The following is an 18,996-nucleotide window of genomic DNA, read 5'->3' on the forward strand; positions in this document are numbered from 1 at the left end:
AGGCTAAATACTAGAGGGCACATGTTTAAGGTGAGAGAGGGGAGACATAAAGGGAACTGGAGAGGCAGGTTTTGCACACAGCGGACAGTGGGTATATGGAACAAACTGGCAGAAGAGTTGGTAGAGGCTGGTACAATTATAAAATTTAAAAGAGTAGAGGGATATGAGCCAAACTATCTCAGGAATACATCTTGTATCATCTGGATGAGTTGGGCTGAATGGCCTTGTTGCTGTGCTGTACAATTCTGTGACTCTTTGAGAGAAATTGAGAAATAGGCGATGAATAGTGAAACAGTGAAAGGCCTGGATAGACTGGATATAGAGAGGATGTTTCCACTAGTGGGAGAGTCTAGGAATAGAGGCCGTAGTTTTAGAATAAAAGGACATATATTTAGGAAGATGAGCAGGAAAGTCAGAGGGTGGTGACTGTGGAAATCATTACCACATAAGGCTATGGAGGCCAAGTCAATCGATATTTTTAAGGCAGAGATTCTTGATTAGTGTCGGTGTCAGGGGTTATGGGGAGAAGGCAGGAGAATGGGGTTGAGAGGGAAAGATAGATCCATGATTGAATGGCAAATGGCCTAACTCTACTCCTATCATTTATGTACGTAGGAAATCTTATTTTAGTAATGGTCCGAAAGCTGGTGAGCATTTAAGTGCCTCAGTACACGTGACAATATTAAGCTAAAATAGACTGTCTCTTTCTCTTCCACCTAAATTCTCAGCATGGTAAGCATCTTCATTAGTTCATTCTCTTAACCTTTTCTTTCACAAGAACAGTCGTAGTGCTCATGTTATGACTCAGCTGCTGATCTTTTTCTGCAGCAAATGCACTCTGTGTACTAACGAGTCTATGTGATCCTTTGTGATTCTGTAACTGAAGCAGTTCCGTCCATTGGTAATGATAAATTGATGCAGGTCCACTGGGTTTCTAGTGGATACAAAAACTCTACAGCATGTGGATATGAAGGAATAATATTCAATGCTGCTCTGCAGAAATTCCTTCAGAGATTTTGGTTCACCAGGGTGTCAGTTACGGTGCTATTATCTTTGATGATTAAAGCTGTAACATTGCTCTAATTCTAATTCCTTCCACATCACCAAAGGGAATTATGGCATTATGCCATTTATAACCAATGGGTTATGCCATAGATGTAACCAATGGGTAAGTAAGGTATTATTCAGCACGACACACACACACACACCTGCACACGCACACGCACACACACACACACGCGCACGCACACGCACACGCACACGCACACGCACACACGCACGCACACGCACACGCACACACACACACACGCACGCGCACACACGCACACACACGCGCACGCGCATCCGCACACGCACACACACGCGCACACGCACACGCACACGCACATGCACACGCACACGCACATGCACACGCACACGCACACGCACACGCACACGCACACGCACACGCACACGCACACACGTATATATATACAGACATATTTTCCCAAATCCATGTCGTTGTGAGTAGATACACTGCAGCCTAGATATTCACCGCAGCAGGTTGAGTTGCTGCCTCACGGCGCCAGAGACCCGGGTTTGATCATGTTCTCGTGTGCTGTTTGAGTGGACTTTGCACATTCTCCCTGTGACCATGTGGGTTTCCTCTGGGGGTTTCGTTTAGAAATACAGCGCGGAAACAAGACTTCGGCCCACTGAGTCAATGCCGACCAGTGATTCCTGCACACTAACACTATCTTACACACATTATGGGGCGCCACACCATGTCATCTTTCTTTTGTTATTTATTGTGTTTAGAAGTTTGTGTTAATGTTTCTCTGGTTTGTTTTATGTGGGGGAGGGGGGAAACTTTTATTCAATCTCCTACCTTGCCGGAGATGCGATTGTTTTCCGGATCGTGGAGCTGGAGGCCTTGCTCGTGACTGACTCTGAGCCCCACCACGGGGACGTGGACTTACCATCGGAGCCGATTCCTTGCCTGGGATCGACACTCCAACCGCGGCCTGTGAACTTTAACATTAAGGAGCTCGCAGTCTCGGGTTGAGTCCGATGTTGGGAAGCTTCAAAAGCCGCTCAACGTTCGACCAGCCCCGACCCGGGGTCGGATCGCCCGGTGCGGGGGAACTGAGATTTCCCCCCTGATGCAGGAGCTTGATCGCCCCGACGCGGAGGCCCCGACTGCCGGCTACGGGAGTAAGATTGTCCCGTTAATGGAAGGTTAGAGGCCCCCGACCGCTGGAGGACAAAGAAGGGAAGATATTGAACTTTTTTTCGAATTCCATCACAGTGAGGAATGTGGAGGAGTCACTGTGGTGGATGTTTAAGTTAAAATGTATTTTATGTGTTCTGTTGCTTTCTATTGGGATGACTGTATGGCAAATCAAATTCCTGATATGTTGCATAAGTGTGATTTTGATTATGATTAGAGATCCTGGAGAAAACCCCACGGTTCACGGGGAGAACGTACAAACTCCGTACAAACAAGCACCTATAGTCCGGATCGAACCCGGGTCTCTGGCGCTGAAAGGCAGCAACTCTACCGCTGCGCCACTGTGCCGCACTGTGCTTTGGTTTCCTCCCACATCCCAAAGACGTACGGGTTTGCAGGTTAATGGCCTCTGTAAAATTGCCCCTAGTGTGTGCGGAGTGGATGAGAATGTGGGATAGCATAGAACTAGTGTGAATGGGTGATCTGTGATCGGCTTGGACCTGGTAGGCCATAGGGGCTGTTCCCATGCTGTACCTCTAAAACTAAACTGTATCTCTAAAGCTAAAACTAAAACTAATTGCTATTTTTAACAGGTTGAGTGACCTGCTTAACCTTGGGAGCAGTTTATGCTTCTGGCGAAAATGCAAAAAAAATAGAACTAAATAAATGTGTCTTTAGAACTAAATCTGCTGGCAATGTAGCAGTTGAAACAATGCAAATTTGTGCTTGAGCATGTGAGACTAAGTAAATCAGTGGGAACGGGTTAATAAAAAGAAACAGTGTACTAACTCTCAACTGGAAGGACGTATTCTGTTTTATTTTGCCAGACTCTGTCTCTGCCCTGCTTTGTGATCATTTAATAGGTAATAGGCATAGAAACAATAGTGTGGAAATTTGACCAGCATGTACATCTTGCTTTTCATTGTTAGCTGCATAGCAACATTGCTTGGACTGATACTTGTATTAATATGAAATTGAAGATATTACAAAATGCTGGAGTAACTCAGCGGGTCAGGCAGCATGTTTCAGGTTGAGACCCTTCTTCAGACTGAGAGTCAGGGGAGAGTGAAAAATAGAGGTATGAAAAGGTACAAAGGCCAAATGAATGAAAGGTACGAAAAGAACAGATCAAAGCCAGCATCAACAAAGAAACATAGAAACAGAGAAAATAGGTGCAGGATTAGGCCATTCGGCCCTTCGAGCCAGCACTACCATTTAATATGATAATAGCTGATCATCCAAAATCAGTACCCCGTTCCTGCTTTCTCCTCATGTCCCTTGATTCCATTAGCCCTAAGCGCTACATCTGACTCTCTCTTGAAAACATCCAGTGAATTGGCCTCCACTGCCTTCTGTGGCAGAGAATTCGACAGATTCACAACTCTCTGGATGAAAAAGTTTTTCCTCATCTCAGTCCTAAATGGCCTACCCCTTATTCTTAAACTGTGACCCCTGGTTCTGGACTCCCCCAACATCGGGAACATTTTTCCTGCGGCTAGCCTGTCCAATCCCTTAAGAATTGTATATGTTTCTATAAGATTCCCTCTCATCCTTCTAAATTCCAGTGAATATAAGCCCACCTTTGGGAATGGTGGAGCCCACAATGATCCATTGTTGTCTGTGGAAAAGGTGATAATGAGGAGATATGAACAGTGTTGATATTAGTCGGTGATTTGTACTTTAATAATATTTTTTACTGGTATATTCCATACAAGGGAAAGAAAACAAAAACCTAATAGTTGGTTTATACTGTGACAAATGGGCTCCAATGAGCCCAATATGAAATGAGGCAGGCAGACAAAAATGCTGGAGAAACTCAGCGGGTGTAGCAACATCTATGGAGCGAAGGAAATAGACAACGTTTCAGGCCGAAACCCTTCTTCAGACATGAAATGAGGCATGTGTACCTTATTGCTTAGGATCACCCAATGAATCAGGCATTGGGTTTATAATAACATAAACAGGAGAATTATTGCTTAGCTCAGGCTCCATTTCCAAATTGTTTTCAACTGGTTGTAACAAGTGCTTTATCAAATGCAAAGTAACCATTAAGGATAAAAATGGGAACTTGCACATGGATGTTATCAAGATTGAAAGCACCCTTGAAGCTAGATACAAAGTAATATAGAAGGAACAGATAGCTGAGAGCCTGGATATGTAACATTGATAGCATGGAGATGCACCCGAGCAATTTGAGGGGAAGTACAGGAGAAAATCATTGACACCATGATCTTCCAAAGCTCTGGAACGGAGTGGTACCAGAGGTTTAGAGAGCAGCAAAGATTACTATGTTGCTCAAAAGGTGACGAAGGAACAAGCCTAATAACTCCAGGCCAGTCAATTTAATTTTGGCATTGATGTGTGACAGGATTAATGGTCATCTGGGGGATTTGATGAAGAAAAAATATGTTTAATCAATTTGATAGTTTTTGGAAGAACAGATGGAGTTGATGTGGGTAATGCAGCCAATGTGGTGTACATGGACTTCCAAAAGCCTTTGATAAAATGCCACCTAACAAGGCTAATCAGCGATGTTGAAACACATGGCATAAAAGGGACATAGATAGCGAGGGCATGAAGTTAGCTTGGTAATAAACGACAAGAGTCTTGGTGAATAGTGGTGTCTCCAACTGGAAGAAGGTGAATAGAGTAGTTGGCCAAGGATGGATGCTGAGTTCACTGTTTCACGTGTGTTGGCAGGCCTGGTTAGACGCTGTGAAGAAGGGTCCGGCAGGCCGCTGCTTGCAGGGGGAAGCTGCGGCCCAAAGACTGGATAGTCGAGGAGGGAGTCACTGGTGACGACGGACGCGAAGAGTGGGCCAGTGGGAGAGGGTATTTCAGGTATTTAGTTTAGAGATACAGCGCGGAAACAGGCCCTCCAGCCCACCGAGTCCGCACCGATCAGCGATCCCTGCACACTTACACTATCCCACACACACTAGGGACAATTTACATTTATACCAAGCCAATTAACCGACAAACCTGTACGTCTTTGGCTCCAGTGCCTTCAAGGTCGGCCATAGGAGGCGCCCCCACTGGACACAGAGGTGGTCGGACGAGGAGAGGGATGTTGGGTCGTGGACCTGCAGCAACCTGGGGCTTACCTGGATCCGGGGCATTCCAGCACTTCCGACATGTGGACCGGACTTTGGACTTTTTCTTTGTAAACAGCACCAAAATATAGCAACTGTGCATTTTGTGAGTGGTGCAAAGGAATTTCACTGCACTGTGCATACGTGACTATAAAGAACCAATTGAACTGTATTAATGACCTGGACTGCAATGTACAAACCACAGCTTCTACATTTGTGGATGAAATAAAACTTGGGAGCATCGTGAAGCGAGAAGAGGATGGTGAGGAGTGGGATATAAACAGGCTGCAGGAAATCTGAAATTAAAAACCAAAATATGCTAGAAACACTCAGGAGGTCAGGCAGATTCTGTGGAAAGAGTAACAGTTAACATTATAGGCATGAGTACTCAGAAAGAATAATTTAAAAAATGGTGAAAATGGTAAGTTGCAAACTACACCAGAGAGAATTTGTAAGATGGGACCAGAGTAAATGGATAATGAGGAAGATAGAGGCTGATAATGCTTCCTTGTCTGTGATATGTGTTGCTTATAGCAGGGTTGTGATGCATTCACAGCTGCTTGTGGGTTCCAGTGGAAAAGAACAAACTTAGCCAAAATCACAAAAGGCAGAAATGGAAAATGTTCGTACAGACAGAAAGAATGGGTTACCTAAAGATGGACGACACACTCCTGACTCTGGAAGGTTGAGATGCCCCCGCCCTGACAGAATATGAGGAGTTGATCCTCTAGCCTGCATTGCAGGACTCCATGGGAAGATAGGCAGAGGGGGAATGGGATGGAAAGTGAATGTGGCCAGCAACTTGAAGTTCAGGATTGCTGTTGTGGACTTAGGATAAGGGCTTTGCAAAGTGATCATCCAATCTGCTTTTTCACTTTATTTGTATAAAGGAAGCCGTATTGCGATTACTGAAAGCAGGACACCAGACTGGAAGTGAATAGCTGCTCCACCTAGAAAGACTGTGCAGGAAGGAACTGCAGATGCTGGTTTACACCAAAGATAAACACAACATTCCGGAGTAGAACAGGCAACACCTCTAGAGAGAAAGAAATGGGTGCTGTTTCAGGTCGACACCCTTCTTCAGACACTCAGAAAGCTCTGGTATTAACTTGGTAATACTGCAGTTGTTATAGAAGGTGACTCATTGTCACTGTCTGCAAAGATAATCAGGGATGGACAATTAAAACAAATCGCATCTGTGATATCCGCATCCTGAAAAATGAAAAATCACAGTTTAAAGATAAGGGGGAAATCTTTTAGGACCGAGATGAAAAAAACATTTTTCACACAGAGAGTGGTGAATCTGTGGAATTCTCTGCCACAGAAGGTAGTTGAGGCCAGTTCATTGGCTATATTTAAGAGGGTGTTAGATGTGGCCCTTGTGGCTAAAGGGATCAGGGGGTATGGAGAGAAGGCAGGTACAGGATACTGAGTTGGATGATCAGCCATGATCATATTGAATGGCGGTGCAGGCTCGAAGGGCCGAATGGCCTACTCCTGCACCTATTTTCTATGATTCTATGTTTCTATGAATGCGAAAATAAAGGATTAGAACCTCTGATATTTCTGTAGTAAAAGTTGTTTGAACTTTTGTGTCTCTCTGCCTTATACGTCCTTGGTGTGTGTGTAACTATTGCCTTTAGTGTTTAGAAAATGAGTTAGTGTTAAAACGTGTTTGTAGATTTTCCCTGTTAAGCTTCCACGCTCGAAGAACATTGTCTTCCTTGTGTTGAGCATGGGTGCGGTAAAGGAAGAGGATATTTATCTGGTTTAAAAGCAGGTGTTACTCATTTCCCAGGCAAATACAAGAATTACAAGATCAGAACCTCGTTGCCACCTTACCTTTAATAATCCAGTATCCATTAATTTCTTTAATGTCCAAGAAAGGATATGGAATCACAGCCATGCCTGCTGCACTGTTTTCATCAACATTTCACATCATACTCTGGTAACAACATTCATTATTGTTCTTAAAATGTCGCCAGAGACTGGCGACTCTGCATGCTCTTCCCAGAGAAGGATCTACTATCATTTGATACAATCACTCAACTCTTTTGAACCTCTTTTGCACTGTAAGTACAGGACCATTTAACTATATTCTGCACTCTGTATTCCCCCCTTTGATCTACAGTATCTACTGTTCTTGAGTCTTACTTGATTGTATTTATGTATGGTATATCTGGATTGAACCAGGGCCTCTGCCACTGTAAAGCAGCAACTCTACCATTGTGTCACCGTTCACAATGGTGTAGGGCTTGAGCCGCTGCCTTACAGTGCCAGAGACCCGAGTTTAATCCTGACTATGGCTGCTGACTGTACGGAGTTTGTATGATCTATCCGTGACCACATGGGTTTTCTCTGGGCGCTCCAGTTTCTTCCCACACTCCAAAGACCTAGAGGCTTATAGGTTAATTGGTTTTAGTAGAAATTGTGAATTGTCCCTAGTGTGTAGGATAGTGCTGGTGTGCGGGGTGATTGCTGGTCGGTGCAGACTCTGTGGGCTGAAGGGGCTGTTTCCTTGCTGTATCACAAAAGTCTAAAGTCCAAATCTGAGCTATCTGGATAGCAAGCAAAACAAAGCTTTTCACTGTACCACAGTAATAATATAACCCAAACCTAGGAGCAACATCTAGAATCTCTGCTGAGTGGATGGAGCTGCTATGAATACATTTGTGGAATGCCAACCAGGTGGATTGTTACAGGTTTCTACACCTTTGTTTTGAAATTGGTAAGAGGCAGCACACGGATGAAACCAGGTAAAGTCAAGGATATGTCTGAGGATTGCAATGCAGGAGTAGGGAGAGGCATCATTGTAGGAAATGAGGATAGGAGCATGTTGCCAGGACTCAAGGGCCTGAGTTATAGGGAGAGGTTGAGCAGGCTAGGACTCTATTCCTTGGATCACAGGAGGATGAGGGGTGTAGAGGTCTTATAGAGATGTACAAAATCATGAGAGGAATAGATTGGGTAAACACACAGAGTTTCTTGTCCAGAGTAGGGGAATCTAGAACCAGAGGACATAAGTTTAAAGTGAGGGGAGAAATATTTAATAGGAACCTGAGGGGTAAAATGTTCACGCAAATGGTGATAGGTGTATGGAATGAGCTGCTGGAGGAGGTAGTTGAGGCAGGTACTATTGCAATGTTTAAGAAACATTTAGACAGGTACATGGATAGGACAGGTATAGAGGGATATGAGCCAAATGCAAACAGGTGAGACATGTTGGCCGGTGTGGGCAAGTTGGGCCGACGAGCTTGTTTCCACACTGCAAGGCTCAATGCTTTTATGACTAAATGATCTGGACATAACTGGACAGAAAAGAATGGAATGGGGTGGAGAAGGCACCATCCAGCTGAAAGCTTTGCAGAAGGTGTGGTTAATGATATCAAAGGCAGGGGACAGGTCAGGCCACAGATAACTGCTTCTGGACATGAAGCAATCAGTACTACTGCTACTAATCCACATTGCAGTAATGTGCAAATAAGTAAAGGTCAGCTTGAATAAACATCCATAAAAGTAAACATCATTGATAAATTAAGCACCATTGAAGCAGAAACAAAAATCATAATGAAGCTGAACCGGTAACAGGTAATTTGGACTTTTGTTTCTTTCAGAATGGCTTTATAAATTATCAAACTGTTATCAGATGTGTTGTCATTTTGGATACTGCAAATGAAATGGATTTAAAGTCTGCCCTGTTCTCCTTTCCCCTAGAGTGGTTAAATATATGTGGGGACAGGACTAGATTGGACAATATGAACCATAGATAACTAAGAGGGAGGGGGGGGGGGGGGGAGGGGGGGGGGGGGGGGAGGGGGAATGGGGGGATAGGGAATAGATCAGATATGATAAAGTGTTCAAAAGGGAACTGCAGATGCTGGAATATCGAAGGTACACAAAATTGCTGGAGGAACTCAGCGGGTGCAGCAGCATATATGGAGCGAAGGAAATAGGCGACGTTTCGGGCCGAAACCCTTCTTCAGACTGATGGGGGGTGGGGAAAGAAAGAAGGAAAAAGGGAGGAGGAGGAGCCCGAGGGCGGGCGGATGGGAGGGTGGGAGGAGACAGCTAGAGGGTGAAGGAAGGGGAGGGGACAGCACAGGCTAGCCAAATTGGGGGAATTCAATGTTGATGCCATAAGGGCGCAAGGACCCCAGACGGAATATGAGGTGCTGTTCCTCCAATTTCCGCTGTTGCTCACTCTGGCAATGGAGGAGACCCAGGACAGAGAGGTCGGACTGGGAATGGGAGGGGGAGTTGAAGTGCTCAGATATGATAGATTGGCGGAGCAGACCTGATGGGTCGAGGGGGAAAGAACTATGTTTCATGAAGATGTCCTGGAATGGAAAACCCCACCTTGCAGCACGTTCAAGTTCACAAGCTATAGGAGTAGAATTAGGCCATTCGGCCCATCGAGTCTACTTCACCATTCAACCATGGCTGATCTCTGCCTCCTAATCCCATTTTCCTGCCTTCTCCCCATAACCCTTGACACCTATTCTAATCAAGAATTTGTCGATCTCTGCCTTGAAAATATTCCCTGACGGCCTCCACAGCCCTCTGTGGCAATAAATTCCACGGATTAACTACCCTCTGACTAAAGAAGTTCCACCTCACCTCCTTATTAAAAGAGCGCCCTTTAATTCTGACGCTGTGACCTCTGGTCCTAGACTCTCCCACTAGTGGAAACATTCTTTCCACATCCACTCTATCTATGCCTTTCATTATTACTTGCTAGAATTTAGAAGATTGAGGGGGGATCTTATAGAAACTTACAAAATTCTTAAGGGGTGTGGACAGGCTAGATGCAGGAAGATTGTTCCCGATGTTGGGGAAGTCCACAACAAGGGGTCACAGTTTAAGGATAAGGGGGAAATCTTTTAGGACCGAGATGAGAAAAACATTTTTCACACAGAGAGTGGTGAATCTGTGAAATTCTCTGCCACAGAAGGTAGTTGAGGCCAGTTCATTGGCTATATTTAAGAGGGAGCTGAGATGTGGCCCTTGTGGCTAAAGGGATCAGGGGGTATGGAGAGAAGGCAGGTACAGGATACTGAGTTGGATGATCAGCCATGATCATATTGAATGGCGGTGCATGCTAGAAGGGCCGAATGGCCTACTCCTGTAGGAGTAGGCCATTCGGATGGTTCATCTCTCTCCACAACCACACCTCTGCTACAGCCGCAGTCACTCAAGGCGTTCCCCAAGGCTCCGTACTCGGCCCCCTCCTCTTCATCATCTACATCCTCCCCCTTGGTCAGATACTCCGCCACTTCAATCTGGAATTCCACTGTTACGCTGATGACACCCAGATTTACCTTGGCACCAAATCCCCCCACAACCCCCCCCTCTCCCATATCAACTCCTGTTTGTCAGCTATAAAAACCTGGATGCAACATAATTTCCTCAAACTCAACAGCGATAAGACAGAATTCCTCCTCATAGGCTCCAAAGCCACACTTAGCAAAATCAATAACCCCACTCTCACCATCGACGGCACCACTGTCTCCCCATCTCCCCAGGCCCGCAACCTTGGCGTGATCTTTGATTCCACCCTCTCCCTTGAGCCTCACATCCGCCATGTCATTAAAACCTCCTTCTTTCATCTCCGCAACATCGCCAAACTCAGACCCTCTCTCACACCGCCTGCTGCTGAAAGACTCATCCATGCCTTCATCTCCTCCCGACTGGACTATTGCAACTCACTTCTCCTTGGCATCAGCTCCACCTACATCAACCGACTCCAACTGGTCCAGAACGCAGCCGCCCGACTCATCACCCACACCAAATCCTGGCATCACATCACTCCAGTCCTCAAAAAACTTCACTGGCTTCCCATCTCCCACCGGATCACCTACAAAATCCTGGTCCTCACCTACAAAGCCCTCCACCATCTGGCCCCCACATATCTCATTGACCTCCTCTCCCCCTACCAACCCTCACGGTCCCTCAGATCCACATCAGCCGGTCTCCTCTCCATCCACAAGTCCAACCTCCGCAGTTTTGGGGACAGAGCCTTCTCCAGGGCAGCTCCCAGGCTCTGGAACTCCCTCCCCCAACTGATCCGCAATTCCGTGTCCCTCCCCATCTTCCAGTCCCGCCTCAAGACCCATCTCTTCACCTCTGCCTATCCTTAGCCCCACGTCCCCGTCCCTTTTCATCTGTGCATTAATTGCCTCATGCTGTGTTTTGTATTGAATTCTGTCTTTACTTTGTGTACTAGTCATGTCTCTACTATTTATTTCATTCCCCTTACATGTTTTTCCTATACATGCTCAATTTTTGTAAGGTGTCCTTGAGACTCTTGAAAGGCGCCCATAAATAAAATGTATTATTATTATTATTACTCCTGCACCTATTTTCTATGTTTCTATGTTTCTATTCTGCAAGATTCTGCGCTTGCGGCAAAGATTGAGAAACTGCAAGAAAGGGATGGTTCCTTGCAAGAAGCTGGGTTGGAAAAGCTGTAATGCAAGGTAGTGGACATGGAGACAAATAAATCAAGAAAGGTCAGAGATGTGTAAGAGATGGTCCAAGTGAATTTGAGGGCAGGGTGGAAGTTAGTGAAGTTGATGAAATTGACTATTTCCATACAGGTCCAGGAAGCAACGCCAAAGCAATTGTTAATGTTGCAGGCAAAGTATTGGGGACTGGGGTCAAGGTTTGAATGGAGCAGCCAGAGTATAGCTGGGGTCTATGTGAGTGCCCATGGCTGTATCTTAGATTTGAAGCTGGGGTCTATGTGAGTGCCCATGGCTGTATCTTAGATTTGAAGCTGGGGTCTATGTGAGTGCCCATGGCTGTATCTTAGATTTGAAGAAAGTGAGAGGTATCAAAACAAAAGTTGTAGAGGTTGAGGACAAGATGTCCTTGTCACACACTGATAATCTCCCTATGGTCTCCGTAGACAAAGGAGAGTGTTTGTAGTGTCCATCTGACTCGAAATGGCACCTATTCATTTTCTCCAGACATGTTGCCTGACTTGCTGAGTTACTCCAGCTTTTTGTGTTCATCTTTGGTATACACCAACATCTGCAGATCCTCCCTATACGTGTTAGTAGAGGAAAATGCTTTGGTCTCTGTTCTAGGTAAAAACCAAGGGCTTTGATGTCTGAAGGGGAGTGGAAGTGTGAAGGGACTGGACATCCATGGCATAGATGAGACAGCGGAGGACAAGGTATTGGAAGTGATTTAAGTGCAGAAGAGTGTGTTACGTCCCAGATGTAGATGGGAAGGGGGGACAAGACAGATCAAGAATAAGTTAGGTCTTTATTCTCTGGAGCGCAGAAGGTTAAGGAGGGACTTGATAGAGGTCTTTAAAATGATGAGAGGGATAGACAGAGTTGATGTGATCAAGCTTTTCCCTTTGAGAATAGGGAAGATTCAAACAAGAGGACATGACTTCAGAATTAAGGGACAGAAGTTTAGGGGTAACATGAGGGGGAACTTCTTTACTCAGAGAGTGGTAGCGGTGTGGAATGAGCTTCCAGTGGAAGTGGTGGCGGCAGGTTCGTTGGTATAATTTAAGAATAAATTGGATAGGCATATGGATGAGAAGGGAATGGAGGGTTATGGTATGAGTGCAGGCAGGTGGGACTAAGGGAAAAAAATTGTTCGGCGCGGACTTGTAGGGCCGAGATGGCCTGTTTCCGTGCTGTAATTGTTATATGGTTATATGGTTATATGGTATGAGGGAGATATATTAGGTGGGGCAGGAGCAGGCAGAGCCAGGCAGTCCTGTTTGGGTAGGATGTAGTAAAGGGCAGTGTGGGGTTGGAGAACTAACGGTTTTGAGACTGTGGATGGGAGGTTGCCAAAAGTATAAGATCTATGATGGTTTAGGAGTCAGTGTCCTGGTGTTCATCGGTCAGATCGTAGGCAAGAGGTGGGTGTGAGCAGGTGTCCGAGAGCTGGCGCCTGGCCTCAGAAAGGTAGTGGTCAGTTTGCTGGACCCAATGCACCACCTTTGACTGCAGGCAGGTTTGATGCAAGGTTGAGATTGGTGGAGAGTGAGTGGGAGGGCTGTGCGTTCAGAGGGAGCGAGGGAGTGGAGAAGTCAAAAATGCCAAATGTTGCAATGTCGGTCAGAAATGAAAGAGACGAGAGAAGGTAGAAGGCCAGAAAGTGAGAGGAATGTAGGAGGTCGTAGAGAGATCATCAGTGTGTGACAAGGGCAAATAAGCTGGGGGGGGGGGGAAGAAGAAGTGTGTATTTAAATCCTGACACTTTTTAATCATAAGCCATCACAACTTTAAAAGCTTGTGACTTTCATCTTTGACAACAACAATCTATCAAGGGGAACTTTCTGATTGAAGGCAAAGTGAACTATAGTTGTAGTGACTTTTTATTTTGCCACCCAACCGCCTCAGTTTTTGTAAGGAATGGTGATACGAGAAACAGATAATTTACCATTGAGCCCCCCAGCTCCCCTCCCGTCCCTTTGTTGCTGTATTCTGATGTCAAACACGAGACAAGGTGTGACCTGATTGCAGTGTGTGTGAAGTTCAGTGGTTTTGAGTTGAATACAGTAATTCTGCATTTGTTTTATCGCTTGCAGAATGATAGTGAGTAGACAGTACTTTACTAACAACCTTCAGAAATACATGGGGAAACAGTTTCTCAAGTAAGTACTCCAAATTTTCGACCATTTTCTTTTATTGTTCAATTGCCAAGATGTTCTTACTCAGACTGTGAAAAGTTCCCGTACAAACTTGCCAATTCCAAGGGTTTGGGCACGAACTATTCTTTTAAAATAACTGAGCAGAGTTGACGGTCTAAAATATTATTTGATTCAAATTTCACAGCCTATTGCAATGTGGTATCTAATCAGTTGTTATCTCTGATACTATTTACATTTTTGTTTTAAAAACCTTGGCCTTATTGTAACTCTTAGTCCAGTTCCTGCATTCATTGGAACTCTTTTTTTGGTATCTGTAGACGGCGTTGTCTTGCATATGCATTTCCTACCGTTTAGTTGCTGCTCGTGAAAATAGCTGAGAAATGCATCATTTGAGCGGATGGCTTTGTTCGTGTCTTCCTTTATGCGGGGAATTAAACGTTTCTACGCTACAGAAATCGAATATGTTGCAAATGTTTTCCGTTGTTTTGTTTTTCAAAATGAAATATGAAAGTATGCAGTTTACCAGAACTGGTGTATAAAGAACTAAAGCTGGGGGTTTTTCCATGTTGAACTTGATGTTTGTCTCCAGGCTGTGCAAGTTTGCAATCCATTATAGTTCCACAAACGATATGAATGCACCATCAACGGTGGGAACTCAGAACTGTGAATATTAGCTGCAAAACCTAGCGAGATGAAGGCTGGAATATTTTTGCAAGAGGACTTCTGGATATGTCTGAGTGAAATTGAAGGTTTCATCAGTGGTTTATTTCTGTGCTCGTCTTTTTAATCAATGCTGTGTTATTTAAAAACTTCAGAGCTAAATTTGGTGGCCTTAAAATCAAGATTGGGAGGTATGTTAATTTAATCTAGCATTGATTACACTCCAGCCGTCCACTAATGTTGCACTGCCTTTACAATGGTTAGCGTCTTGCTGAAAGTCAGTGATTGTCCTTTAGCTGGCACAGCAGCAGGAGATGGCATTCGTGAATAACACCATTTAAAGCTAGTCTGCATTGCTTTAAACTTCATTTGCTGTCTTTAAAGGAGAAATACAATGTTACTGGAGCAGGAGTTCACAATCACACTGGGTTAACCTGATTAGGGAAACATTTCCATGATGAGGAAAAGGCTTCAAGATTTTTGAATGTTAGGATATCAGGTGGACATTGACCATTGACATGCAAAGACTGTACAGAATTAGTGGACCGGCAGCACCAAAGATCTTATAGCGGAGCTCCGCTATAAGATCTTTGGGCAGCACTGTCATTAATTTAAATAATGTAATTAATGCCTTCCCAACATGCTTTGGAGCAGGAAGAATTCAAAGTACATAAGATATCCTTTAACTCCAAGTGCCAGAAGTCATCTGGGCATATACTTGAATGGCAGCTGTCGCAGAGAGTTGTTGAGAACATTGACAAGATCTGGAGCTTGTGGATATCGATGCGGCGTTGCAAGAACTTCACTGATCTGCATTGAGTGGTCAAGGTTTGCAAATACCTTTATGGGCAGATTTATGGAGGGTGGGAAAGCCAACAGTTATTTCCTATCCCCTTGTCGTCCAGTTCTATTGCATAGCACAGAGTGAATGTGCTCCAACAATATTACTAGGTAGGGAGCTCCAGCATTTTAACTCCATGTCAGAATAGTTCACAATTTGTCGGGGTTTTGGTGGATGGTGGTGTCACCAAATTCCTGTTGCACCTTACTTTACCATAATGATGTAGAAGCCTTGGCAAGTTGCTGGAGGGCATCTTGTAGATGTGATATACCACACACTGGCTTTGTTCTTGTTGACTGTCTCCGTTCTTGTCGAGTTGGCTTATTTTTAGAGTTGCACTCAACCTTGTAAATGGAGAGTATTTAATAACTTCTCTGACATGTCGGCTTACATGATAAAAAATTATTCAGTGAGTCATAAGTTGAATCCTTTACTGCAGAATACCCTATAATGGATCTGATTCTCACAATGTAGGATTCATATGGCTGTTTCAGTTAAGGTTCTGGTCAGCACTAACTACTCAATGCAGATGGTGATGTCTGCACGTCTTTGGAGTGTGCATGGAAACTGGAGAACGTCACCGGGAGAATGTACAAACATTGTACAGAAATGATCCTGTAGTCGGGATCGAACCCAGGTCTCTATCACTGTGCAACCTAGTGATATGACATCAGGCACGAATAGAGAGAGCATGTATGGTCCAGCTAAATCCAAAATGATACCATGCGATAAAAGCTCCAAATAAAATCATTATTGGGCAGGTGACAGGAGGAGATCCACGGCTGTTGTATAAGGAGCCAGGCTGTAAAGCCTACATTCTGCATCATGGAGCATGGGCACTGGTAACAAAGTGCTCCAGGATTTTTTTAAGATTTTCCAGAATGGAAACGGTCACAGAGCCCATTTGCACTGTTTGGTATCCAACCTTGAAGCAGTCTTCAAATATCGACTTTGTTCATGACCAACATTCACAATATCTAAGTTTTCTCTTTGATTTTACAGCTTTTCCTATCTTGACCTCTATATGGTCAGTTCTGCAGGTGAATCACAATAAATGGATGTATTTTATTTAATACCCTTCAGCAATTACTTAGGAAGTTTGTCATTTATAACTATTAAGTTCAGTTCTCATTGTACAAATGTTATCTGGCTTAAGAAGGGTTTTGGCCCAAAACGTTGCCTATTTCCTACGCTCCATAGATGCTGCTGCACCCGCTGAGTTTCTCCAGCACTTTTGTCTACATTCTCTGGCTTAATTTATGTAAGGTTCTTTGATTGTAATTTCCTTTTAATTTATGAAAAAATCTTTCTCATAAACAACCAAAATCTACATGTTGGAGATTAAACATGTTGGAGATCGCCTTTAGATCTCCTGAAAATTTGTTGCTAAATTATTTAATATCCATGCAAGTTTCTACATTGCCAAAGTTCACGAGTTGCTACCTTGTAAATCTGTGAAATGTGGTAAAGGAAGTAAAATGACCAGGTTTGTAATTGGGTTGTGTAGACAGTGTTCATGCTTCTACTGTTTTCCCGCCAACTTACTTTCATTGTTACATCTTCCTGTGGGGATGTAGCAAGCTTCCTCAGAGTAAACGTGGGCTTCTACATTGCAATGCAACAGAGAGGCAGGATGACTAGAGTGCTTTGTCTGCATTGCAGATTTAGGCTCTACTGACGATGGCTTTCACTAGTCTGATTAAGATTCCATCATTTGCTGCAATTAACTCGAGTCCTTCAGTGCTGTGTTTGGTGATGAAAGGGCTATTTCCTTTTGCCAATTTATGTTTAGTCAAACTGCAATTTTCTTATCTATTTTCCCTCTACCTCCGCAATACACAGCCCATAGAGCTGATGAAACATGAGAATCTCTTGTACAGGGGGGCTTTCATGCAATTCATTTCCTCTGCATTTTGTTTCATTACTCATGTTGTGGATGTAATTAAAAGAATTACAATGATTTAGCCTCTAACGTTCAAAGAATGCAATCCTGGATGAAGCCACACACACTTTTGAAATACAAAAAGTATGGAGCAGTCTGTAAGATTCAAGGTCATTATTTGTGAAACATTTTATCCAGCTACTTTCAACACGGAATGCTAAAATATAGCATTAGACATGAAGCAGATTAAATCTGAAGATAATGACTAGGGTGAGCTGACACAAGGAACTGTAGATGCTGATTAATACACAAACGTCCTCCTCTGTGGGACGTTTCATGTCGGGACTCTTCAGACTGATTGTAGTTGGGGGACAAAAGCTGGAAGAGAGGTAGGAGCAGGACCAAGCCAGAAAATAGGTAGATTCAGGTCAGGTGGGTTGTGGCAGATGGGTGGACAAAGGCCAGAGATAAAAAGGAGACAAAAGGCTGTGAGGTCAGGAGAAAAGAGGCATCAAATGTGAGGCCAGAGGAAGGTGTGCAGGGGAAAGGGGTGCACATGCAGGTGGGGTACAGGGAAGAGAAGGGGGAGAAGATAGAGGGGGGGGGACACAAGCGGGTATGTAGGCTTGTTGGTTTGTTACGTAAAATTGTAGAGTTCAGTGTTCATATTGTTGGGTTGTAAACTACCCTGGCAGAATACAATGTACTGTTCCTCCACTTTGCGTGTGGCCTCTGTACCTATTGATTTCAATGCAGGCAGCTCACTGATAATTGAGCATTTTTAATGTCAATAAGTCCAGCTGCCAGGCAGTGAGAATAGTGCTGCTTATTGGCCACCGCTAGTTAAAGCATGACTGCACTGGTTAAAGTCAGCTATTGCCTCCCTAAACATGGGATGGGAGGGAGTGAGTACACTATGGTGAGAGCTAGGATTGTTAATGTAGTGGGGGGGGGGCATGGCTTGATTTGCCAAGATTGCATACGCCCCATTGTATTAAAATCACAAAATATTTCAAAGTACTCAGGTTAGGCAGCATTTCTAGAAGGGCAAACACAGTTAATCTTTCATGCCATTCTGAAACGTTAACTCTTTTTCTCTCCGTATAGATGTTGCCAGACCTGTTGGCTGTTAGTCATAGTCCTACACCATGGAAACAGACCCTTTGGCCCAACTTGCCCACACCGGCCAGGTGTCCCATCTACATTTGTCCAACTTGCCTGCCTTTGGCCCATATCCCTCTATACCTGTCCTATCTATGTACCAGCCAAAATGTATAGGAAAGAACTGTGGATGCTGGTTTAAATCGAAGATAGACACAAAATGCTGGAGTAACTCAGCGGGATAGGCAGCAACTCTGGAGAGAAGGAGTAGATGATGTTTCAGGTCGAGTCTGAAGTAGGGTCTCAACTACCTCAACTACCTCCTCTGGCAGCAAGTTCCATACATCCACCACCCTTTGTGTGAAAAAGTTACCCCTCAGATTCCTATCAAATATTTCCCCCTTCACCATTATTGTTGTATTCGATAGATAGATCGAGTTAGATAGAGTTAGAGTTAGATAGATAGAGTTAGATAGATTAGCAACGTCTTGTCTTCATTTCAGACTTGGAACCTCTCCAAATAAAACAGAAGGTATACGCCAATGAAAAAGTTACTTTTATAACTACTAAACCAGGTTCGCTTCTTAACAA

The 18,996-nt window shown here is 44.2% G+C and overlaps 1 protein-coding gene across 7 annotated transcripts in view; it reads left to right on the forward strand.

Moving 5' to 3' along the window:
• Positions 1–8,868: 8,868 nt before the first annotated feature.
• st6gal1 (ST6 beta-galactoside alpha-2,6-sialyltransferase 1) overlaps positions 8,869–18,996 on the forward strand; it is a 72,377-nt gene continuing 62,249 nt past the window's right edge. For 3 of the 7 annotated variants that reach the window (XM_033031036.1, XM_033031031.1, XM_033031035.1), the window contains exon 1: positions 13,752–13,924. The gene's annotated coding sequence lies outside the window, so the exon portion shown is untranslated. Of the gene's footprint in view, positions 8,890–13,751; positions 13,925–15,188; positions 15,410–18,996 lie in introns of those variants that run through there. The other 4 variants (XM_033031038.1, XM_033031034.1, XM_033031033.1 and 1 more) reach the window with 3 other exon arrangements.

This window comes from Amblyraja radiata, chromosome 13, assembly GCF_010909765.2.
Source record: "Amblyraja radiata isolate CabotCenter1 chromosome 13, sAmbRad1.1.pri, whole genome shotgun sequence".
Lineage (NCBI taxonomy): Eukaryota > Metazoa > Chordata > Chondrichthyes > Rajiformes > Rajidae > Amblyraja > Amblyraja radiata.